General features: G+C 46.7%; 1 long non-coding RNA gene across 3 annotated transcripts in view; it reads right to left on the bottom strand.

The window, feature by feature from the left end:
• The window catches only part of LOC146052141 (uncharacterized), a 136,406-nt gene that overhangs the window by 116,113 nt on the left and 4,362 nt on the right, over positions 1-15,931 (bottom strand). The window lies entirely within an intron of this gene.

Here is a 15,931-nt window from a genome sequence, read left to right as displayed (position 1 = left end):
CTGATGCTGGCCGAAGGTAGCTGCTACATGAGTGTGTATACTTATTAAAATGCCAAAGATCTTTGTACATGGCCCCACAGTTGGTATTTTGCACATGTAAAAATGCAGAATGCTTTACACAAAAAAAAGTAAAAGTTGCTAACCGCATACCATTGTGTTTGTGTCTTTTTCTCAATATAAATTAATGTGTGAATTATAACATATTGTAATGGTATATGACTATGGGATTGCAGTAAAGTAGTGTGGTATAACTCCTTGCCTGCCAAAGGTTGTGGATCTACATTTTCCAGCAGGCTCTGACACTCATGGTTTGGACTGTAATGGTTGTAGTGTGTCTGGGCATGCTGGCACATGTAGTTCCACAACACCAGTGAGCCATGTTTCACTGCAAACTTCATTCATACATGTACCAAGAGTACTTAGAAGGTAGATATCAGCAAGGGATAGGTCAGCACCACCATGTGCATCCGTTGTGGACTGGTGTTAGGTTAAATGTGGGTGGAAACAGATGGTATTGGTCAATAATTTGTTAATGAGTACACTTACAACACTTGTACATTTTGGAGTACAGGCCACATGTGCTTACCAGAAAAGTTACGCCTGCTGATGTATGTCCGCAACAACTTCTTTATAGCAAGTAACAGTTGAGTCAAATGCTTGGACAAAGTGGCCTGTGATACCACCAAGGCCCATGAGGTCACAGACTGAGTGGAGGCTGTGGACAAATAGGAGAGGGCACACATTAATTAGTGCTGGCCAGACACTACATAGTTGGCACCCACAAAATGGGACAAATCATATCTCACCTGCTCATATAACTCCTACAGGGTAATGGGGTTCAGCGTAACCATCCCCACAACCTGTTGATCCGACAGGTAGTCCAGGTACAGGTGAGCACCATACATACGTGGGGTACCCAGTAGTGGGGGGGCTACCAGCATCTTTTTCCCACCTTCCTCCCTCCTGCGTTGCTCCTCCAAATGGGACACATCACAGATAAGCAACTTTAAAATAGTCATAAAAATCTACATGATTTAAACCCTCACAGGTGTCCTTACTGATGTTGGGGTTAATGTAGGGGGGTTTGTGAGTGATAATGAAGGCACCTGTGTTGAAATTAACCATGTGTGCACTTGACCAAAATGAGTTCTGTGCAAATGGGTAAGAAATTAAAGGCGAGGACATCTAGGGTAATTTTCTCGGAAATATTACCAGTGCCACGCGCTAGCTCAGGGAGGCAGAGGGAGATCAGGGAGGTAAATGTGTGGCTTAAGGATTGGTGTAGGAAAGAGGGATTCGTGTTCATGGAACACTGGGCGGACTTCTCGGTCAGGCGCCATCTTTTTTGCCGTGATGGATTGCACCTGAACGAGGAGGGGGCTGCGGTGCTGGGGGGAAGGATGGTTAGAGGGTTGGAGGAGATTTTAAACTAGGCGATGGGGGGGTGGGGGCAGCAAGACATTATGGGACCATCAGGGAGAGAAGCCGGACTGGGATCAGGAATCATATGGGGGAAGGAGATGGGGGGGGGGGGGGGGACGGAGACATAGACAAAGTCCTGGGACATAACAAGGGTATAATCGGGGGTAACTCTCAGGGTGCATCAGGAATGTCATGTAATAAAATGTTATGTTGTAACAGTCACGTTACCCCATTACAGTTCTTAGGTACAGATGATCTTAGTATACGGGAAGAAGGGAATGACAGAGGAAAAATTCCCGGAACTATGGAGAGGGCAGGCAGTGTGCATGGTGGGGAGGCCTGTAGAGAGTCTATTGAAGGGGAGAGTGGAAAGAGGAAGCTAGTAAAGAATTCAAATGGGTCCTGGGGCGAAACTAATCACAATATTAGAGCCATATCTAAAAATAAACATAAATTAAAATGCTTACTGGCTAATGCAAGAAGCTTAGTGAGTAAAATCGGGGAGCTTGAAACGGTGATCAGTAGGGATGACTACGACATCATTGGTATTACAGAAACATGGTGTAATGAGTCGCATGACTGGGCATTAAACATGGAGGGATATACACTCTACAGGAAAGACAGGGAAAATAGAAATATCACTGAGGCTAAACAAACTCAAAACAAATAAATCACCAGGGCCAGATGGGATTCATCCGAGGGTATTAATGGAATTAAGGGATGAACTAGCTACCCCCCTACATTATATCTTTAGCAAGTCACTATCGTCAGGTATAGTACTAAAAGATTGGAGAATAGCAGAGGTAGTGCCAATATTCAAAAAAGGAAAAAAGGAAGATCCCGCTAATTACAGACCTGTTAGTTTAACATCAATTGTGGGTAAACTATTTGAAGGATTTTTAAGGGATGGTATCCAGGAATATTTAGATCATCACCGTCTACTCAGTACTAACCAACATGGGTTCGTGAAAAATCGTTCATGCCAAACTAATCTACTAGGGTTCTATGAAGAGGTTAGCAAAAACCTCGATAATGGAAATGCTGTAGATGTGATTTTCCTAGTTTTCGCTAATGCATTTGATACTGTCCCACACAAGAGATTGATTAATAAAATGGAGAACCTAGGATTGGGTGAAAATATCTGCAGATGGGTAGGGAATTGGCTATGTAATAGAGAACAAAGAGTGGTTGTGAATGGTGCCGTATCAGATATGATACCGGTACTAAGTGGAGTGCCCCAGGGTTCGGTTTTGGGGCCCATTTTGTTTAACATTTTTATTAACGATATTGGGATAGGGTTACTCAGCAATGTATCCATCTTTGCGGACGATACAAAACTTAGCAAAGTCATCAAATCACCAGAAGATGTCACCATGCTTCAAAATGATCTTGCAATTCTAGATGAGTGGGCAAAAAAATGGAAGATGAGGTTCAATGTAGATAAATGTAAGGTTATGCACCTTGGGAGACACAACCAGTGTGCAAGTTACAACCTTAGCGGAGAGGATCTGGGTAATTCCATACTTGAAAAGGATCTAGGAGTCCAAATAGACAGCAATCTAGGATGTAGTGCCCATTGTAATGTAGCTACAAAAAAGGCCAACAAAATTCTGGCATGTATTAAGAGGGGAATGGAAACTAGGGACTCAATGGTAATTATGCCACTATATAAAGCATTGGTGAGACCTCACCTAGAGTACGGAGTACAGTTCTGGGCCCCACACTATAAAAAGGACATTCGGGAGGCAGAGCCGCATGATGTACACAAACACCGTGCGGCTCATCTGTCCGGTCTGGTTTCGCGTGTCGGTTTGTTTTTTTGCAAAGACCCATCCCTGGACTACGTCGCCCTGGGACAGGTGAGTATGGTTTCCTTCCACAGCTTCCACCATGCATTTCGTCGGACTCCGGACGCCGACGCCATCGCCGACAGGGATGCCGACATGGAGCAGAACGCCGACACAGGACCAGGACATCAGGACCAGGGCTACCTACGGGATGAAGATAGGTAATTATCAGTACGTAAGGGCTTTGTATGTATTAAAGTTTTATTTTAAGTGTGTGTCAGTGTGTTTTATTTTACTATTTTTAATACTGTGGAACTACAAGACCCAGCGGGCCCTTTAATGCCCCGCAGGCTGGGACTTGGGGTTCTCCAAGTCCCAGCTTGCGGGGGGGAGGCTTGCTGGGACTCATAGTGCCCCAGTATTAGACAATAGATTATTCTTTTTTTTTTACAACACTATCAGCTCGATGCCCACCGCCCAGGGGCATCGAGGACAGCACCAGGCTTCAGCCTGGTCAGGTAAGTCCTGGAGGGAGGGGACCCCTTCATTGGGGGGGTCCCCACTCCCCCAGGGCCCCTGGCCAGGCTGACTGGTCGGTAGGGTTAATGTTTTGGCTGCGGGACCTTATATCATAAGTGTCCCCCGGGTATGGCATTACCCTGCTGGCTGGTTTGGCCTGGGGCTGGTTCTTAAAATATGGGGGATCCCTACTCAATTTGTCCCCCGTATTTTGGGAACCAGCCCCGGACCTGGAGCCTGGGGCTGGTTGTTAAAAATCGGGGAATCCCTATTTGTCGGGTTCCCTGATTTTTAATTACCGGCCCCGGCTCTTTCAGCCTGGTGCTGGTTACAGCTGTGGGGGGGACCCCACGCCGATTTTTTTTTTCTATTTATTTATTTTTCTATTTTTTTTACACTAAAGCCTGCACGGATCTGACTGATCCGTGCAGGCTTAAAGCAAATACGACAGGGAAAGCAAGGTGTATTTTCCTGTCGTATTTGCGTGGGTGTTTTACACCACTTAGCAGCCGTATTATCAGTACGGCTGCTTAGTAAATCAGGAACCACCATTCTTTGCAGGAGCTGCTGAGTGGGTAGCGCCGGCCCTGTATGTATGTATGTATGTATGAGGGATACAGTTTGTGTATGTATGTATGTATGAGGGATACAGTTTGTCTATATATGTATTAGAGATGAGCGGGTTCGGATCCTAGAGATCCGAACCCCCCCGAACTTACCTGATCCGAGGCCGGATCCAGGGAGTTCGCTGGTTCCCGCCATCTTCCCGGGTCCAAAACAAGGGTGAAACGTCATCACCCTGCGTCGGATTTGGATCTCTATATAAAATCCGGCTCCGGCGCCATCTTTATTCTGCAAGTGGAAGTCAGACAGCACGGATGTGTCCGTGCTGTCTGCACAGGAAAAAAAAACCTATGGGGACAAAAAAACACTGTGGGGGGGGATATACTAAGGAGGGGCAATTAATGGGGGAACAATTAATTGGGGCTGCTCAAGGGGGACAATGTCGGAATCTAAAGGTACATTTACTAAGGGGGAACTAATGGTGCAGGAACTTTTGCACATCTACTAAGGGGGAACTAATGAGGGGGAAACTATACTAAGTGGAAACTATTCAGGTTACAACTACTAAGGTGGCATTACTAAGGCTACTACTAAGGGGGGCTGTTACAGTATATGCTACTACTGTTATATGGGACTCTCTTAATAAAAAAATTGTTTTTTACATTTATTACAGGGCTGCCCCGAATTAGTCCAGCTGTGCTGCCCAGTGTCCCGTACCCCCATTTTTAAATTGAAATAAAAAAGGTGTTTTTTTTCTTAACCTGCAAGGGGTGTTAAGTGTGCCGTATCAGTCCAGCTGTGATGCCCAGTGTCCCGTATCAGTCCAGGGGTGCGCCCATGTGTGCCGTATAATTAAATGGGTGCCCCCATGTGTTCCGTATCAGTCCAGGGGTGCCCCCATGTGTCCTGTATCAAACCAGGGGAGCTGCCTTTATTTTAATGAAAATAATAAAAAGGTGTTTTTTTTTGTTTGTTTTTTACTGCAAATTTTTACAGTTAAATGTGCTGTATCAGTCCAGGGGTGAGCCAAGAATGCCGTATAATTCAAGTCTGCCATATTATTCCAGGTGTGCTGCTCTTTTTTTTAATTAAAAGAATACAATTTTTTCTTTTTTTCACTGCAGGAATGTTGCCATGTTTGCCGTATAATACTATGTCTGCCGCCATGTGTGCTGTATCAGGTCAGGGGTGCCACCATCTGTGCCGTATAGTTCCTGGGGTAAGCCAAGTCTGCCAATTCATGGGGTGCTGTCAAGTGTGCCATATAAGAAAAAAAAAATTCTCTACTGTGATGACTGCGCCTAGAGCAGCAATAAAGATCACAAACAACAATAAGGGATAGTTCAGTCCCTCTACACAAATGATACAAAACAAGAAATGAGATGTGATCCTCGTGGCGCTCAGAATATATACAGAAAGAAAAAGATAGTCAAAAATAGTTACGTGCTTATATGCTCCATATGGCCCAGATGTAGTTTATGTCAGATTTTCATGGGTAATTCATACATAAAAAAAACAGATAAACAAGGACATATATAGTGTAATTTGTTTCTCAATGGTTCTTATTAGGACTATCTTCCCAGGAAGGACAAAATGAGGTTTTCCTCTGTATAGTGGTGATGTTATTCTTTAAAGGTTCACCTCCTGTGCAGGCAGTAATGAATGATGCTTACAATAAGCTTACATTCATAAAGATGGTACAAAACACATCAAGGTATCTTTCAGATGCTCACTTGTATGCTTACATTAGCCTCATGGTGGATCCTCATGTAACGGTTTCTTTTCAAAGAAGTAACGTCCAGGTAGAAATTAAAAACTTGGTGAAGTTTATTTTTAAAAAATAATTATAAAAGGAAGGGCTTGTTTTATAACAAATGGAGCTCAAACAGCCTTCTCCAACACAATAAAACACCAACGCGTTTCAACAGTGTCTGTCTTTATCAAGTGTGCCATATCAGTCCAGGGGTGATGCTAAATGTGCCGTATCAGTCCAGGGGTGATGCTACCTGTGCCGTATCAGTCCAGGGGTGATGCTAAATGTGCCGTATCAGTCCAGGGGTGATGCTAAATGTGCCGTATCAGTCCAGGGGTGATGCTACCTGTGCCATATCAGTCCAGGGGTGATGCTAGGTGTGCCGTATCAGTCCAGGGGTGATGCTAAATGTGCCGTATCAGTCCAGGGGTGATGCTACCTGTGCCTTATCAGTCCAGGGGTGATGCTAGGTGTGCCGTATCAGACTAGGGGGGATGCTAAGTGTGCTATATCAGTCCAGGGGTGATGCTAAATGTGCCGTATCAGTCCAGGGGTGATGCTACCTGTGCCATATCAGTCCAGGGGTAATTCTAGGTGTGCAGTATCAGCCTAGAGGGGATGCTAAGTGTGCCATATCAGTCTAGTGTTTGTGCCGCACACTTGTGTGGCTTATCATAGTTATCCAGCTACCTCGGTGCAACCTTTTGCCCTAAAAACAATATTGTGAGGTGTGAGCTGTTCAGAATAGACTGGAAATGAGTGTAAATGAATGTTATTGAGGTTAATATAGTGTAGGAGCAAAAAATAAAAACCAAAATTCTGCGATTTTAGCAGTTTTTATGCTTTTTTAACAAAAAATCAGAACCCAAAACCCAAAAAATCCAAACACAAAACATTTAGGAGGTGTTTTGCCAAAACCCATTAGAACCCAAAACCTCAAGGTAATCAGAACCCAAAACCCAAAACCCGGAAAGTGGCCGGTGCACATCTCTAGTTTTAAATCCTGCTTTACTAAATACAGTCACAACACTACATTTTCTAATCATATGAGATATAAGAGAACGTGCTTTCTTAGTGCATGCCACTAGATGGCGCCATTAGAGCAACTATATTTCCCTTCTGCAGCTCTGCTCCTCCTGTACCTTTAGGCATGATGATTTGGAACTAAAACATAAAAGTGACTATACAGTAATGCCCCTTTCAGACCGCACAAATTAAACGGTATATTGCCGTTTCTTTACCGTTTCAAAACGGTAATATGTGCGGTCTGAAAGGTCCAGAGTGAATTTACCGTTTTAAAATAACCGGTATTTTAAAACGGTAAAAAAGCAGGGTCCTACACGTTTCAGACCCGTTTTTTTTTGTGGTCTGAACGGGTCTGAAACGGTACCCAGGCAGCAGTGAGCACTATTGGTCCCCAGCGCCTGCATACTTAATGAGCCGGCCGTTAATTACATATGGGCATATGTAATTAGCCGATAATTACATATGTGCATATGTAATTAGCCGCTCATTACATATGCGCATATGTAATGCTGGGCCGGCTCGTTAAATATGCAGGCACTGGGGACCAATAGTGCTCACTGCTGCACCCCCCCCCCCCCCCAATGTGTTTAAGAAAACCCGCGTGCCTTACGATCCTGCCGGCTGTCGGCTCCTGTCGGCTTCTGCTGCTTGTAAAAAAAGTGTCTCTCGGAAAATGGCTGCCCCATAGGAAAGACTGTTTGAAAAAACTGTCTTTGGTATGGGGGCAGCCATTTTCCGAAAGTCACTTTTTTTATAAGCAGCAGGAGTCGGCAGGAGCCGACAGGAGCAGGAGCCGACAGCTGGGGGTTTTCTTAAACACATTGGGGGGGGGGGGGTGTTAACTGTAACACGCTGCCACACAGCGTGTTATGGAGGGGGGGGGGGTTGCTGAAGACCGCACTGGCTTTGATCCTGTTTTTGGAAAGTTTCCAAAAACGGGTCTGCCAGTGTAAAAAAACTGCACTTAAGCGGTAATATCCCGTTTAAGAGATGCGATGTGAAAGGGGTTTTACCTGGCAGACCCGTTTTTAGAAACATTTCAAAATACCTGGTCAAAGCCAGTTTTGCAGTCTGAAACGAGCATAAGTGTGACAGAGGGTGTCGCTATAGAGCTGAATGAGCGAACATCACTGGCATGCAATGCAGCGTAAACAACTTATTGGTATTCGGAAAATCACTCTAATTGTCTTCTAGTGGGCCTTATTCAGATCTGATCGCAGTACAATTGTTTTGGAAAATGGGCAAATGTATAGAGAGAGTTACATTTGTGTGAGTTATTTTGTTTCTGTGCAGGGTAAATACTGGCTGCATTATTCTTACACTGCAATTTAGATTTCAGTTTGAACACATCCCACCCAAATTTAACTCTCTCTGTACATGTTACATCTGCCCCACCTGCAGTGCACACAGTGGCGTAACTATGAATTATGTCTTGCTGGTCCCATCCCGGCTCCCTTGCTGGCTTCATTCTTCTGCTAGTGAGACGGACCAACACAAAATGTCCGCCCCCATACAGCAGACAGTTTCAGAGAACTGTCTGCTATATGGGGCGGACATTTTATTGTGGTCCGTCTCACTAGCAAAAGAATGAAGCCAGCAGGGGAGCCGGGACGGGACTAGTGAAGTCAGGTAAGGCTGCGGGTGGCGGATTGGCGGGCGGAAGATGGGCAGATGGGAGGGGGCTAACTATAGCACCACAGCCCCCCCGGCGCCCACACATGCACAGCGCCCCCCTGCGGCCGCGGGGGCTGCGGTGCTATAGTTACGCCTCTGAGTGCACATGGTTTTGCCCATTTTCCAAACAAATTTGTACTGAGCACAGATCTGAATAAGGCCCACTGTGTAACCTGCTTAACATTTCAGTTACCCTGCATAGAAAAAATATAAATGTATTTGCTCCCCTTGCTTTGCAACATTGTCTTTAACAAATATAAAGTTACTTGGGTACTTGTTTCCTAGCACGGCCACACCGATTCTAATCTGGGGCATCGGTCGCATCGCATGCGTGCTAAAAAATCGCATGCGATGGTCCCGAAGCGATGCCCCCGATTTCCCATAGGGAACAATGTTAAATGCCTCAATTTACCCAAATCAACAGGGAACAATGTTAATTGGTCCAGAAACCCCCCAAAACACCCCATAACAGTGAAATGGCCCCCCAAAATTAGTTAACGCCACCCCACGATCAACGTGAACCCGAAGCGTGGTGAGCGCAGCGAGCCCGCGAGGGGCGGCGGTATGCGTCCTCCGACCTTTTCATACCCCCACTATCCACGTCGGCGTGGAGTTGAGAATAGAAAGTGTGGCGAGCGCAGCGAGCCCGAACCGTGGCGAGCGCAGCGTGCCCCGCAAGTCCCCTCGCGGGCTTCACTGGTGTCCGTGGCGACGCGGACACCTGTGAAGCCCGCGAAGGGACGCGTTTACCTGTGAAGGTATCCGCGTCCCCTCGCGGGGCTCGCCACGCTTCGGGTTCACGTTGATCGTGGGGTGGCGTTAACTAATTTTGGGGGGCCATTTCACTGTTCAGGGGTGTTTTTGGGGGTTTCTGGACCATTTAACATTGTTCCCTGTTGATTTGGGTAAATTGAGGCATTTAACATTGTTCCCTGTGGGAAATCGGGGGCATCGCGTCGGGACCATTTAATGCTTATTTTGCCGCATGCGACGAGACCGACGCGATTTTTTAACTTTTCAATGCATTTCAATGGGAAATCGGGTCCATCGCGTCGGGGGCCATCGCATACCACTATTAAGGGCACAAGATCAATGCGATTGTGGCCGTGCTAGGAAACAAGTACCGTTACTTGCTTTTCCTGCTTTACTTCCAAATCAGAATCACCCTGTAATAATTATAAAAAACAACTGGCGCTAGACTGATATTTAGATATGTGTTGTTATTAGCGAAACACAGGGGCATGATTCAGACATGATCGCTAGGCTGCATATATTTGCAGCATAATGAGCAGGTTAATGCCACCCCGCTTCAGCCAGAAACACGCCAGCTCTGGTTGTGTTGACAAATCGGTTCCAGGTGAGCACCAGGGAGGCCCCTGATGTCAGTGCACGCAACCACATGACTTTGAGCATGAGTTTCGAACAGTTGTGGGTATCATATACTGTTCACTGGGGTACACCACCATGTTCCGTGTATACAGTGTGCAGCACAGGACCACCCAGGCCAGCACACTGCAGGGCCACACCCCCTCCTCAAATGACATGCCCCCCTCATGAGTCCACACCTCCCTGAGCACCCTCCAGGAAAAACACAAATCGGCACCCCTGCAGAGGGGGTGTGAGCAATCGCACCTGATCGCCACCCGATAGCGCCCCCTGTACATCGTGTGCATGCTTTCTTCCATAAATAGTGGTGATTTTACATTCCTATGTAGAGGGGGCTGGCCACACCTCTCTGCATTACCATTTTTGGTGTGCAGATATGCAACAGGCTCCCTAGCCCTCCACCATTACCATGGCCTGGTACAGCTATAGGTGCCTCTGGACCTGATTGTCAGTTACACACATACACTCAGTATATACACTTGGTATATACACTTGATATACACTAAAGATGGAAAATTAATATTTAATGTAGCCACCCCCCCCCCCTTATTATAATGAGTATGCTTACTTACCTGATTTGTTTGTAACTATTGAATTTTAAATCATTACCATACTTTAGGAGAGAAGCAGGATATAAACATGCTTGCTTTATTTATAGACCGTCGTTAATTACCTGCAGACACAACTGCTTAATTAATGTATTATATGGTCAGTAATTGCACAATGTTTGGTACGGGCCGCATTCATGCGTTACTTGCATTAAAGAGGGAACTTGCCTCTGGCAGTGTTAACAGGGATCTGTTTTATATCACTATATAGTTACTGAGCCAACTGCTCAAATAGTGCGACTGTAAAGACAAGGTTATTGGAAACGGTTATTATCGTGAAGCATAAGACAAGGTGTGATTAAAGCATTGTAACCTGATAATGCTGTCATTAGTGAATTTCTTTTACAAGAATATGAAGAGACTTTAAGATGTTAAGAAGGCTACAAAGGTTATTTACTAACAAAGTGCAAGTGTATAAATCCCACTTGTTTCGAGGAATCTCCTATATAGAAGCAAATGTCTGATTTATAGCTACCAGTCAGGGGCAAACGCAGGATTTTCAAAAGGGGGTTTCCAGAGAGGCGGAGCAAAGCACGGAGATGGACACTTAGGTGACCCAGTATATGCCGGGTCAGTTAAAGTATTAAAGATAGACCAAATGTATATAAATAATAATAATAATAATATACATACATACATACACACACACATAGAGGGCATCATACACACACACACACACACACATAGAGGGCATCAACAGCAGTGTAGACCCCTGGGCATAGCAATGTATTGGGGCACCTACCGATCCACCAGCGGTATCGGTGGGGGAAGCTTTGTTGTCCCGCGGGTGGTACGGGGTATTATATCAACCGCTCAGCATGTAGGGCCTGGATCAGTAATTTTCACTAATTACCCCTTTACTGCACAGATGGTGGGAGATTGGGTGGGAGAAGGGGGCATTGGGCTGAATGAAGGGGCCCTGATACATAACTTCCAGGGTGGTAGAGGATGTTTAATACGCAGAGGAGGGGTGTATAGTGGAGTGGGCTTATTATTCATAATTTTCTGGTGGGAGGACAGCTTGCTTGACTGCAGATATCTCCAGTTCCCAAAACCAGATTTCTTAGCTTTTGGAATTAAAAACAAGAGAATCCCACCTACCAAATGGTATTGGGGACTAGGGGATCAGAGTTCAGAAGGCAGAGCAATCTGCCCACGAGTATATAATACTACATACCAGGTGTGTGGAGCTGGAGCAGTAACCAGCTGCTGGAAGGCTGATATCTCTGGTTCTGGGCACAGTAGAGACCAGCTTCCCTTAAAGGGGGAGAGTCCCAGATTTTGGGGTATAACCTCAGAAAAACTCTAAGTCAGACAGAACCTGAAATATCTGACTGGGAAGAGCAATTATCAGGCTTGGATGGGGACCACTGCTTTGAAGTCAGATATCTCCGGTTCCCATGGGCCAATTTTAAAAATTCTTGTACCCATGGAAAGAGGGGACCCTAAGCTTTCAGCCTAGGTCCCTTAGACTCCTGGGGGGGTTTCTGGGTACTCAGAAACCCCCCCTGCGTGCGCTACTGGCTCCTGGTCCCCACTGTCCTGTCAAAGATTTACACTAATTTACAAGTCTGTAATATATATATTTTCATCTGCCAGTCTCTTTAATAGGGGCCCCCAGTCTGAAGTGCCCCAGGCCCACATACCCTTAATCCATCTTTGCTCGCACCACAAAGCCCCCCTGCTGTGTCCTGCACCGCTGCCCGCCCTCTGTCTCTCCGCGTCCTGACTCATGCATGCCTTACATGGGCTCTTGCTAGCGACTACTACCTGTGCTCTCCACAGGTCCTCTGCACTGCCGCAAGGACTCAGCAGCTTTGGTGGTACATCAAGCGGCACTGCGCCTCTCTCTTTTCCTACCGCCTGGCCTGTGCACGGCAGGAAGAGAGAGAGAAGCAGCGCCGCTTGTTGTGAGGCAGGAGCAGAGCGAGAGAGACGCAGCACCGCTTAATGCAAGGCAGGAGCAGAGAGAGGCTCAGTGCTGCTTGATGTGTCACTGAAGCTGCTGACTGAAGCTGCAGAGAGACCATGTAGTGGTCGCCCGCAGCGAGCCCAAGTAAGCTGTCACATGTACGGAGACGGGAACAGTAGCACTGTGCACTGTGCAGTATTACATTCAACTCTGCACTGTTATAATTGGGATTTTAATCTCCCATTACATGACACACTGCAAGGAGCATGTGTGTTTATATATGGAGGGGGGGGGGGGGGGCGCCGTGACATGAGCTTGCTCCGGGTGCTATGGCTTCATGCTACACCACTGTCTGGGACCCACACATTTTTGCACCTAGCACGATCACTGGTTGTGTAAGGGGCGTTACGGTGTTTGGTATAATGTGTAAGGGGCATATTGTTTAAGGATCATTAATAATAATAAACTAACGAGGATAGCATGAATCAGGAATGGAAATATAGGGCTATGGATTGTTTGGTTAATCCCCCAAACCGGTTTCTTGCCTAGGGCCCCATTTATCCTAAATCCGTCTCTGCCTCCTTCCCACCACCCCTTCCTGCTCTCACAATCAAAGGCATGTCCCTCAAAACCTGCACATCCTACCTGCTATAGCATGTATTTGACCCTAAATTGTGGCCTGGAACTCATTTTAAAAAGAAAATTAGGGTCCCCGGTGACGAGCTCTTCTGACCCTGACATGAGCTGGCAATGGCGGGCAGGGGGAGGGAGACATGCAGGAGCGGTTAGGGAGATGGGGAGCAGCGGAGCCAGGCAGATGGTGACAGATTGTCACCTCAATCCATTTCACCTTGCCCCTCGTTACATTACCACATCCCATCGCCCTCTTCAAATCACCACCCCTCTCCCCCCCATCTTCTTGATCTTTCTCGCTCTCTAACACTTCCTTTTTCTCTAGCCTATGCTCTCTCTCTCCAACACTCCGTCACCCTCTCACCCCTTCTGTCTATCCTCTTTTTCTCGCCCCCTGCTCGCCGCTCTCTCCCTCTCTGACAGGCTCTCTCTTCCCCCTCTCTATCTGGTGCAGCCTCTCTCCCTAAAAACCACTTACTCCATCTTTATCCATCAATTGTGCACTGAAAATCTTCATTGAATTCTACTTTTAATTTAAAAAAAAGACTAATAAAAATTATTGTATGGACTTCGTTTTTATACATCATTTGAAATAACAGTTTAAGGAGGGTTGGAAAGATCACGTAACCCCACAAAGTGCCCAGGCCAGGGGCCACCACTAGGCAACTTTAGGCATTTGTCTGGGGCGCTGCCAACTGGAGGGCGGCACTTGGGCACTGGACCCCCCCTGGATCAAGGTAAGCAGTGCAACTCTCCCCCGCCCCCTGCTACCCCCATGGATTAACACAGCTGCCCTCGCCGCATCACATGCCAGCCCCTTTCCCCCGTGGAGCGATGCATCGCCAGCCCCTTCCCTCCCATGGAGCAATGCGGCAGCTGCAACACAACACACACACACACCCCCCCCCCGCGCGATCGCATAACACCCCCCCTGTGGAGCGACGTGGCGGCAGCTGCATCACCCCCTCCTGGGCCACTTCGGTGCCTTGCACCATCCCTGAAGGTGCCATCCCACAACTGACAGATGTCTGATTCAAACCTCTGGGTATAGGCACACTTGGATTTATACCATTCTTATTTAGAAATATATATCTGTGAAGTGACCCATTTACAACTTTTAAGTAATTTATTGTGCCACATAAACCAATCCGTTACACAATTTGTGTCCCATAGTTCCTTTTGCATCCGTCCCCCATTCTGCCTCCTTGTGCCTTTAAAATCCAAGTCTGACCTGATTACCCTGGCAGCTCCTCGGGAGAGCTCACATACTAAAATCCCTGGAAGCTGCAGGCGGAGGTTTTTTTTATTTCATTCATCCGCCTGGCTCTTAGTGCCCCTCCCTCCCCCTACATTGGATGTGATACGTCGCGGGTGCTGAGAAGCTCCCTCGATGTGCCGCTGATGACTGCACGTAAGATTTATCTTCTGTGCAGCACATATGCTCTCCAGCTCTGATCTGAACGCACGGGACCACGCATTGGATCAGATGTCATTCACATGCAATTTGGGCCGATTTCGCATGATTTCTTGGCCTGATTCGCAAGATTCGAGTGAAATCGGGCCCAAATCACATAGGTTATGGGAGCCTTGAATGTGCCGTTATGACTATCTGTTCCTCTTCTGCTTCTCAGAGCCTTTGTCTGTGCCCCTTCTACCTAAATGTGCCAATATATGTGTCCTTTCTGCCAGTTTTCCTTTCCGTATCCTCTCCTCCTGTTTTTTGTACTATCCTGTCTTTATTTCACTCCCTCTCTTCATGTTCCATCCCTTGCCCCCACCACTTGTATGCAACCTCACCTGTTTCAGTAGCACCCACAGCTTGTTCAATTCCCTGTGGTGCTTCAGTCAGTGCATCCCAATTGCCCGCTATTCAGTGTCCCACTGGTTCCCCATGAGTACAGCTGATACGCTTCTCATCTGTGCTAACCAAGCTAGTCACATAACGGTTTACTGCTGGCAGTGGCACCCGGCGTTAACTAACCTTCCTCCCACCCCCCTGACACCACTGGCCCAAGAGATCCAACTATGCCCATAAGCTCTCCACCTAGAGGAGTGTGGCTGATAGCTTCACCCCGCACTTCTCTTCTGCAAGTCTGATGTATTCACATTAGAAAAGAAAACACGGTTTGTGCGTGGGGGTGTCAGACATTTATGGCGTGCCTGGGCACACAACACACTCTCCCTTTGCCCACTAGGATTTAGCCTAGCTATGTCTAAATGGGCTACAAACTTGTGGTCTAAAGGACCTGGTTCTTTACGCAAGTGTCTTGTAAAATGTGATGTCCTTTTGCCCACTTGGATTTAGCCTGCTTATATAAAATGGGCTATGATCAAGTGGGCTGAAGGACCTGGTCCTTTACACCAGATGCTCATAAAATATCGGGTCCCTTTGCCCACTAGGATTCAGTCTACTTATATAAAATGGGCTATAATCAAGTGGCCTAAAGGACCCGGTCCTTTACACCAGATGCTCATAAAATATCAGGTCCCTTTGCCCACTTGGATTTAGCCTACTTATATAAAATGGGCTATAATCAAGTGGCCTAAAGGACCTGGTCCTTTCACCAGATGCTCATAAACTAATTATTAACACTATAGTATCTCACTGGCGTGCCGCACTGGGCCTCCTAGCTTATGATAGTTTTTG

The sequence above is a fragment of the Crinia signifera genome, unplaced genomic scaffold (genome assembly GCF_055691185.1).
Source record: "Crinia signifera unplaced genomic scaffold, ASM5569118v1 HAP2_SCAFFOLD_106, whole genome shotgun sequence".
Lineage (NCBI taxonomy): Eukaryota > Metazoa > Chordata > Amphibia > Anura > Myobatrachidae > Crinia > Crinia signifera.
The sequence above is the reverse complement of the archived record's forward strand: the minus strand, read 5'-3'. Positions and strand labels throughout refer to the sequence as shown.